This window comes from Poecilia formosa, unplaced genomic scaffold (genome assembly GCF_000485575.1).
Source record: "Poecilia formosa unplaced genomic scaffold, Poecilia_formosa-5.1.2 Scaffold217, whole genome shotgun sequence".
NCBI classification, from domain to species: Eukaryota; Metazoa; Chordata; class Actinopteri; order Cyprinodontiformes; family Poeciliidae; genus Poecilia; species Poecilia formosa.
In genome coordinates, this window is record NW_006800156.1 from 139,722 (window position 1) to 150,637 (window position 10,916).

Here is a 10,916-nt window from a genome sequence, read left to right on the forward strand (position 1 = left end):
CTCAGGGTCACCCAGTCAAAGCAGAGAGCTTTCATCACCATCACAGCCATACTGGGAGTGCTGGTGTTCTGGATTATTGCAGTAATTGTCTCAAATGCACTGAGAAATTCATCCCTGCTGAGCAGAGATGCAACCTGTTATGTCCTTGCGAGTGTAGATTGGTCTAATCTGCCCATCAGTCTGATTTCTCCTGTGCTCTACCTGACCAGATCTGTTGCTGGTAGAACATGTCGCTCTACCAAGTCTACTTGTATGGTACACTTCAGCACCAGGTGCTGTTCTCTGTAGCATATCCCAAAACCACCTTTACTGTTCTCAGCAAGTGTGCTCAGTTTAACCTGTTTTGTGTCACCAAATGTTACCACCAGTCTGCTGTCAGGTGTGTCATTCAGGGTGGATGTCTAAACATTTGCACAGGTAAATAAACTTGACCAGCTTCTCTCTGACCTTCGGTTTGCTGTCTGGTTCTGGACGTGGTGCAGAGAATAACTGCAAAGACACAAAAACAACATTAAGTCACCAGTTATGAAACAAATGATCAATATTACACTTTGTCAAATATCATCATGCAAACACATGATGACAGTGAATAAAGGCAATGGAAACATGAGCCACAATTTTATACTATTTTAAGAATTTGCTCAGAATCTTCTTCTTTGTCCTGAGATTTACTGTTAATGGGAATGGTTCGCCACCTATTGGTCAGATATGGGTATTGTACGTTTTTGTTCAAATTCATTTCTGTCTGGTCAGGTTTTAATTCTTTATAAAATCAAACTTCTTTTAATGAACCACATTCTGGGCTAAATTTTACCTTTTGCTTCACTGACTTTTCTAGCTATTGTGTACATCATCTAAGTTTAAGTGAAATGACTGTTTGTGGACACATCTGATTACTTTGCTTTAATAAACCACCTGCTGTTCAGATTGTTTGAATTTTGTCATGAGGAAAAGATTAATGAAACCGAACAAGAATCTCATGGAAACATGGTAATAAAGTTCCATCAATCTTATAGTTTGCTAATAGTTTGCATGCTGGTCCATTTGGATGCTGATATCCTGAAGTTCTATTTGTGCACTTCAGGCGTTTTAAACAATGCAAAGCAGGAATCTGTACTGAGAGGTTTAAATTTTAGACACACCTACCAGGAAATTCTGACTGGTCATGTGTGTGAAAACCAGTGACTGCTGCAGAGTGAACTTCAGTAACTCACTGGAGACAAACAATGAACACTGACTTTGGATAAATCCAGACCTAAGGTAATTAACTGATACATCAAAAAGGTGAGTTTTGCCTAAATCACACATTTTCATTTTGTAGAAGTTAAACGATCCATTGTAAAAGAAGGTAAAGCATATTTTTGGCTTTTTGTAAATAAAATTTTTGTCCAGTTTTTAAATGTCTTGACCCTTAGAACACAAGTTTGGAAACTTAGAAACAAAGTAAATCCTGATTAGACAAAATAATGTATTTAATTAAAGTCTGACTTTCCATCAATGTTTTTAATGTTTGGCTGTAATTTTATATAAAACTATGAACCTTTCTGTAAACCTTTTGAAACATTTCTTGCTTTCTTTGTGTTTTCTTCCTTTGAATCGGTTGATTATGCTGTGGCAGCAGCTAATAGAAACTTCACTCTGTTAGCGTTTAGATAAATATTCTGCCTTTTGAACCTTTGGCTGATTGCTGACGTTTCTCCGCCTGTTTGCAGCAGACATGTTTAATTCCACCAACACCATCAGTGACGTTGGCCTCTCCACATGTGATTTCATCGTTTTGGGAAACCGTGTGATCAAGGTCGTCCTCCTCCTTCCTCTCTGCACCTCCGTTCTCTACCTGGGCGTCCGGCGATGGCGGCAGCAGCGCGCTTTCCGCAGCCACTCCGACTTGTTCACGTTCCACCTGGCTGCCATGGAGCTCTTCTGGATCTTTGGGTTCTTCTGCTTCATTTGTCACGAGTGTCCCGTATTTACGCCATTAGGAAACTGTGCAACTTGTGTTGCTTTCTATGGAGAGATTTTCTTTCATGTTCTGACATGTGTGGAACGGTACCTGGCTGTAGTTCACCCCATCATCTACCATAAACTAAAAAGCGCTCGTGGATTCAGGATCAAAGTTCTCAGCATTGGTAGTGTCTGGCTGCTGTGCTTTGGACTCGCATTCATAAATTTAGCCGTTCACTCAGTGTATAACTCTGTGCCTTTGCTGTGCATTTTGATCATCTCCATTCTTTCCACGTCTTTCTGCAGCTTCTATGCTCTGTGTGCTCTGATTCACCCAAAGCCTGGCCCTGAAAAAAGCAACCAAGTTGACCCGTCGAAGCGGAAAGCTTTCCACACCATCATCTGTCTGTGGAGCATACTGTGTTTGTGGTTTGTTTTCCTTCTGCTTCAGGTTATTAAGGGACCTCTGTTTACTTCCACCACCCAATGTTTAGTAGATATGGCTTTGAACGTCTTTAATCTGTGCAGCAGTTTGGTATTACCACTGTTGTTTCTCCATAGAGAAGGAAAAATACCATGCAACTTTAATAATCGACAGTAAAATTTGTACAGATGTTTTTTGTTACACTTTAATTTTGAGATCACAAATATTTTATTGGGTGACTTTATTTGTTTTAAAACTAAATATGTAAACCAACATGATTATGTGTTTGAAAATCCTGGACACTATAAATATCTGAAAGACCAAATACTCGTCCAGGACGTCACAGAAAAGCCCAGAATGATGATTAAACTATGTTAAAAAGTCTGTTTGAAAGCAAAAGCCACTACTGAATTTAAAAAAATCCTCTAGGTTCAGGTTTTGTTGTTTGATTTTAGAAATTTACAGATCAAACTGTGAAAATAAAATGTATCAGTTTGTTGTCAAAATTCTGTAAATCACACATCTGTATCAGCACAGTGAAGATTACTGACTATGTATTAAAATGATCTCATAGAAACACTGAATCATCCAGAGAAATGTACATTTGCCTTTGAGATATTTTATTCAAGGGTCCAGGAAAAGAAGACTGTTGAGATTCTTGGAGAAAGATGAGAATAAAGAAACAAGCAGATACATTTATAACCCCATAACAAATCAAACTTCCCTGCAGAAACATTCCTCCAGTGTATATTAAAAAAGATCTGGTTCATGTCTAGTCAAGAAAACTACATGACTGGACAGTTTGACAGTGTAAGTCCAAAATGAGTAACGATTCATTTGACTAAAATAAATGATTGGTTATGTTTTGGAGAAAATATGTCCTCCAGGAGCCTGAAGGGTCAGAGTGTCAGAGCCACAGCCCTCTTTTTGGCCCCGGATGTTGGTGTAACTCCAGTGGAGAGGCTGACGACTTTAGTGCCCAGATTTTAAGAAAGTGAACCAGTAGAGTCTCCAAACCTGTGGCAAAGCTTTCTCTACGACAGGAATCCAACTCCAGCCCTGGACAGACACTGTCCTGTCTCTCTGGTCCAACACCTGAGCCAAATGACTGAATTCCCTCCTGCAGCTCTGCAGAGGCCTGGAAATGAGCAGCAGAGAGAAGAGACGCTTCAGAAGCTCTCGGGAACTGGTGCTGCTCTAAGCTTTCTGTTTTCTAACAGCGGGAATCTGGAGCTCCTGGACGGATTTGGTGGATATTTGACCTATTTGAGCTGCGTCTGCATTATTATGCCACAAACAGCTGAAAGAAATAGCAGCATGTAATCAGTTCACTTTTATTTCAGTCAGCTATTTTAAACTAGTCAAGTTCGCAAGCGAGTTCTAGAAGTGACATTGATTTGTTTATGGTTCTGTTTGATTTATGTTGAATTTTTTATTATTATTTTATTAAGTAAATAAGCAGTGTGAGTGTTAGATTACATTAAAAAAATCAGTATCTGATTTGCATCATGAAAATGTTTCATGTGACAAACATATTTACCACAGAGACACGCAGCAGAAACACAGAGAGTTTGGAGACGTCGGCTTGAAGCAGACAGGAAGTGACCCGGCTGACTCGGCAGCTTGGTCAGATATTTTCACCTGAAGCTCAGCTTTCTTACTGATTACACAAATATTTTTCTAAATTCATTTTAAATTGTATTTATTATTATTATTATAATTATTTAAATGAGTAACTTGTAAAAATAATGTTTCATAAAACGTTAATGTGGTATTTAAAAAAAATCCTGCTACGTATTTTTGCTCTTTGCTTGTGGTGACAAGAAACGCAGATAAAAAAGTACTGAAGACGGCAACGATCACCACATCGCTGTGAACCGACCAGATTTATGACGCAGTTTCTTATAATTTCCAGATCCTTCAGCTCATTTTTAGTCTCCCCATGAAAAATCAAAATCTTAAAAAACTAAACATAGAGAAATATTAAGGACTTTTGAAACATCTCAAAAGTAATATCGTCACCTGACCTCTGCTTTATATAAAAGTTTAGAGTTTTCTTAAAATTTCAGATACCTAAACATAAACCCAGTTAAATAGTGAAACTCTAATCTGGCTCCTATGATGGCGTCTGGATGGAGCATCGAACAAAGAAATTATATAGATCCATCACTACATCCAGTTTAAAATAGCATAAAAATAGGATTAAAAGCAATAAGAAGTTGCATATCATCAGCATGATGCATGCAGTGTCTTTTATCAAAGGCGGCATATTAAGATTAAAACACATAAATACAGGAGCAATAATGTCTCTGGCACATAAACATTTACTTTGATAAATTGAGATTTTCATCTCCTGACAGTTTGGATTTTTAACATGGCCTGTTTCAAACTGTTGCACTTTTCATCGAGAGTTTTATACATTTTCTCATAATCTCATGTTTTTTATTTCCTATCAGCCCTTCAGTAAATGAATCCAGTATGTCAGTTAATTCCTCATCCATCTCTAAGGAGGTTTTCCAGTGCCACGTCTCCACGGTTACCATCTTCATCATGAACGGCGTCACTGGACTGAAACTCCTCCTCCTACTTCCTCTTTCCTCCTACATCCTTTACCTCGCCCAACAAAGATGGCAGCAGCGGCGTTCCTTTAAAACAGTGAGCCACTCTGACCTCTTCACCTACCACCTGGCCTTCATGGAGCTTATTGGGATAACTGGGGCCCTCTTATTTCTTGGTGGCATAAACACTCATAACTCCACAGTCACAGTCGCTGGAATGTCCATTAACTACATAACCTACTACGGAGAGTTGTTCTTCAGCCTTCTGACGTGTGTGGAGCGGTACCTGGCCGTAGTTCATCCCATCACCTATCGCGGACTAAAAGATGCTCGTGGGATCAGGATCAGAAACGTCACCATCGGCTGCATTTGGTTGCTTTCCTTTGGGATGACCACCAAAGAAGCTGGACATTTAAAGGCTGAGCCTCTCGACTTCTTCTTTGCTGCTGCCTCTGTGTCGGTCATATCCTTCTGCAGCGTCTCTGTTCTCTGTGTTTTGTTTCGTCCAGGACCAAAACAAGGGGGACAGCAGAAGGACGGGGTGGACCAGTCCAGGCTGAGGGCTTTCTACACCATCACAGTCATATCCATTGTTGTGTGGCTGTGGTTTGTAGTTCTCCTTATCGATGCAGCTTTGCTTCACTCCACTGTCCTGGATGATGCTGTTAGATGTTTGATCGTGGTGGGGATCGGCTGGCTCAACCTGCCTTGCAGTTTGGTGATTCCTGTCCTTTATTTACACAAATACAAGAAACTGTCCTGCTGCAGAGCCCAATAGCAGCGTCAGATAATAATACCAGGGTTTCAACAAAGTCTGAAAGCATTTTAAAGAAGTTAGTGGTCCAGGAGTGTGGAAACGTGTAAAAACATTCATTTACACATCTTTTACCCAACTTACACAATAAGATGTTGATGATAGCTTTAATAAATGTGTGTGGTGAACCAAAATGCCTCCAAAAGTCTGTTTGTTGTCACTGTTGTCTTCCAGGTCAGATCAGGAGCAGAATAAACACGTCACACAGAGGACATGATGTTCAGCTAAATCACGAATACATTTGAAAACCAATAATCAAATCAATTGGTGACACAATGGAACGTGCATCGACTGGTGTAATTTTGAATAAAGTGGCTGATTTCTGTTGTGTCGCCTTCATAACAGTGTTCATGAATGCAGCACCCAGAGAAAACACATGTTCTAAATAAATGAGTGTGAGCTTTAGGGTGAAACATTATGTCCTCATTTCTGCTCCTGTGTTACGTTGGGAAACGGAGATTTCCCTGGAGAAATTAACCGAGAAGCAACCAGAGGCTGTTTTGACTGCTAAAGCCCCTGAAGTCCAGATTCAATCTGTTTTAAAGACAAAGCAGCTTTAAATCTGGACACTGCAGGCATCCAGTTCCAAACAGCTCTGCACAGGTGAGTTAAACATATTTACCTGGTTTATGTCACATCTTATTGAGCAGAGCATTCAAAAAGCATCTTTTATGTATTTTTTGTTACTCAAATTATTTTCAGGTTTTTGTTTATCAAACTTTTTATTCTTTTTTTTTATTTCACCGTCCTTCATCTGGGGTTTTCAACAGTGCAACAAATGCACTGTTGCACTGTGCATCTACACCATCAAGAAAACAGTCTGACCTCTTCACCTACAACATGGCCGCCATGGCGCTGAGTGGCCTTTACGTAGCCGGCCGTGTGTTTGAAGTAGCAGAAGTTGGCTGCTGCTGCTTTTCTGGGAGGTTTCGACTCGTTTTATGGAGGATTTTCTCAACGTGATGGTCGTTGTGTCTCACTTCTCCTTCTCCTTCATAGTGATGTTTGTCTGCTGTGTTTCTGTCCTCTGGGCTCTGAAACTCCAGGCCAGGCAGCGTGTGACAGGAAGCACACCGATCACAGGAGGAGGGCTTTCTGCACCATCCTGACCATTATGAGTACTGTTCTGTTGACCTTGGTGTGGGTGATGCTCAGTCATGTTCTATACACTTTACCTAAATGTCTGATGACAGCATTTGTTCCCTGGGTCAGTTTGCCAAGCAATCTGGTGTTACCCATCCTGTATCTGCAGAGAGCAGGAAAACTACCTCGATGTTCGCAAAAGTTTTAGTGAGGAGTATTTCCTGATTGATTAACTAAACTGGGACATTACAGAGTTAAAGAGTTAATAAAATAATCCTTATTCATAAACGTAAGAGATGCTCCTCTGAAGGAGGGATGGATTCTGATAGGTAATTTTTCTCGAACCTATATTAAAGAACCACAGACAACATATATGAATTTTAAGGCAAAGCTTTTGCAAAAGGAGAAATCTCCGCCAACCGCCTCTCCAGACCGTTCACAGAGAGTTCTGGTCTGCTTCCGCGTGAGCCCCTGTTTTATTGTCAAAGCAGAACAGCCAAAAGGGGCAGTCAGGAAGAACAACAAAGGTCATAAAACTTCTAACCTAAACAAACCAGCCAGGTGTGATATCTGATCTACGGTCTGAGCCCAGTTCAGCTCTAGGTCAGACTATCAACTAAGAAAAGGGTAGATAACACAAGAAGAATTTAAGGTCTGAGAACCACAGAGTTTGACTGTCTCACATGAAGATAAACAGACAGTCCTGACCTCCAGGTCAGTACATACACACATAAGGAAGAGAACACTTTAAACAGAAAATCACAATAATCTATAGACTGAATGTGAACTAAAGTAATAACAAAATGATAATACCGAAAATTCTCTAACAGATTCAGCTTCTCCTAATCATCCAAGCAGCTCATTATTTCCTGTACCTGAACCTACAGGTTGAATTACCTCCTCAGCTTGAAGTCAACCTTAACAGAGCTTCACCAAAGATCATTAGATTCTGGCGTAATGAAGCTAAATAATGTCTAAAGGTTGCTGGACACCAGCAATACAAGACTGAAGCTTTAGACTCTTCTATCCACGTCTAAAAAACTAATGACTAGAGGATGATATGGAGCAAAATCAGACAAGAAACTAGAGAAAACTTTGACTCTGGTATTGTTTTTATGAAGTCACAAAGGAAGATGTATTTATTTTAATTACCTCCATTTGCTATAACCAGATAATCTGCATAACTTTTGAGCTGTACTTTCTAAACCAATCTGCACCAGACATGAGGGTTAAATTAGCTAAAAGCTTGTTCTCCAGAGTTGTACTTGTTATTTGCTATTAGTATAACATACAGAACTGATGTAAGAAATTTCATAACTCAAATAATTCAAAAAGAAAATATACTTTTAATAATGCTTTTTAAAAAACTGTCATATAAAACAATGTATTATTTCTCAATCAGTTATGTTTAAGTGTCAAGTTGAAAGCAGGACACAGAAACTCCCACACCAAAACTGACTTTCAGTAAAAGTTGCAGGATGTTTGTGGTTTTATTTACTCCAAAATTAAGACTCATTCAGAAATAAACAAGTTTTAAATAACTGTGTTTTTTGCTACTTTCTCATCTCTGTTTTTGTGTTTGGCGGCCATATTGGATTCTGCTTGGACTTGGTGGAAATTCTCAGACTTTCCTGGTCAGACGGTGAGTTCAGGGCTTTTCCACTGAGTTTTTGTGACTCTTATGGTCATAATGTGTCTCCTGCCACTCTGAGGTCTTGGATGGTCATGAAAATCGTCTGAACCTGAACTGACAGGTCAGCCATCATGCCTGTGCCAGCTGTTGATGAATAATGCAAAACAATAAGTTGTTTTCCATAAGTGCAGTCACTTATGTTCATGCAAATGTAAAATAATTATCTGTATTTCCATAATATCTTTATTATGTGTTTCAGCTGAAAAAAACAACATAAAAATGAGAGAATGGCCCACTGGCCTCCACATTCATTATATGCATATTATATTTATGTATTTGATGTACAGGATGTTCTTCTTTTCATTAATGCTGAGTCAGCTTCAAATCTCTGTAGAGGAAACAAACGTCAAACATCCGATCAGCTCCAGTTCTGCACGTCCTGAACAGATAATCAAACTAATTTAATATTAGATAAAATAACATTATAACTATTACAACTGGAATCAAGAGTTTGAGAGTCTTAAGGTCGCCACTGATGAACTTTGACCCAGTAAGTTTTCCAGAGTGGATCATTTCAGGGTTTTCCAGAATGATGCGTTTAAGCCAAAACGAAACATCTGAAACAGATTTAGGCCCAAAACTTTAACTTTAAGGCTGATAGTCTGGTAGACTCGGTTTGACTGGGGACCAAAATTACAACATTTGTTACATTTTCAGATGTTAAATCATTCAGAGGAGAACCAACGTGAGATTGAAATTAGAGGTTCAATGTCATTTCTATGTCTAAAAAGTTGAATTTCACACATTTTAATGTTTAATCCCTTCAAAGAGTCGGTTTTGTCGGTAGCAGTGAATCACATGTTCAGCTCCACCCCACTCAGACTGTACCATGCAGTCTGATTTATGGCCATAAAACTAATCAAATAAAATCAGCTGTTGGGGATTTGAAGTGATAGATTGCAAAATAAATCCTTTATTTGTTTTGCATCATGCAAAGCTCTGACTGTGAAACCTAAGAATCATTTCCACCCTGACAGAACCAGAAGCTTCGCTGCTGTCTGGGAGCAAAGTTCAGGCATTGACTCAAAAAGAACTGAACACCTCCAACTAGGTGAGTGTCGAACCTGGGCATGTTCAGTCGAAACCTGCTAATTAACACTTTTCTGTACCAAATCTTTGGCTTCATAATGATGTCACTTCTTAGGGTTTGGAAATTAACCGTATTACCTGTAAAAGTTGTGTTTTGTGCTAGAGATGTTTTGCTTTCTCTGTCCTGATTTCCCCCTGTGGTTTCCCATCAGGTCTGATCAGATGAAAGAGGCAGACATGTTGGGTAACACCTCGGTCCCCTGGCAGACCAACCTGGTCTACCGCTGCACCGTCTACCAGCTCCACGTCTTCATCTCTACGGGCAACAATCTGGTTAAAATCCTCCTCCTCCTTCCTCTGTCCTCCTTCGTCCTCCACCACGGTCACCAGAAATGGCGGCAGAGTCGTTCCTTCAAAGCAGCGAGCCACTCCGACATCTTCAGCTACCACCTGGCTGCCATGGAGCTCATCTGGGTCTTTGGCTGTTTCTTCTTTATTGCTGGCTTATATACAAATCACACACTGATCCTGACAGTAGGAATGTATTTTTGCTACATACCCTTCTATGGTGAGTTGGTCTTTAACCTGCTGACATGTGTAGATCGATACTTGGCCGTAGTTCATCCCCTCTCCTACCGCAGACTGAAAAGCTATCGTGGGATCAGAATCAGAAACATTAGCATCGGCTGCGCCTGGCTGCTCTGCTTTGGGTTGACCGCCACACTGGCAAGTTTCCTATCAGACCATTCAGCTGTTATTGTTTTCTGCTTTTTTGCTCTCTCCATCCCGGTCATAACCTTCTGCAGCGTCTCGGTTCTCTGCATTCTGATTCGTCCAGGACCGAGAGAAGGGGGCGGGGACAGAGACAAACTGGACCATTCAAGGCGCAGAGCTTTCTGCACCATCACAGTCATCTCCAGTGTGGTGTGGCTCTGGTTCGTCGGCCTCCTTGCTTGCCACTCTCTGAACAGGTCGGCTCTGGTGAGTCGCAGCGTTGAGTGTTTGGTGATGGCAGGCGTCAACTGGCTTGGTCTGCCCTGCTCTGTGGTGTCACTTCTCCTTTACCTGCACAAAGCCAGGAGGTCACGCTGCAGCACAAAGTAGCAGGACTCACTTCATCTTCAAGGACCAGAACTGTTGCTGTCCAAAGTTTTTTAAATAAGCACATGTAATCTTCTTCCTTTCTAGAGATTTTATTTTTTGGATGAGTTGTAATGTTTGGTGTTGTATCTGTATTGGAATGTGAATTTAATTTCTTTATTGCTGAACTGTAATGTTTTGGGACACAGTTTCCCATTTGGGACAATAAATGACTAGTAAAGATGATGATGATGATGATGATGATGATGATGATGATGATGATGATGATGA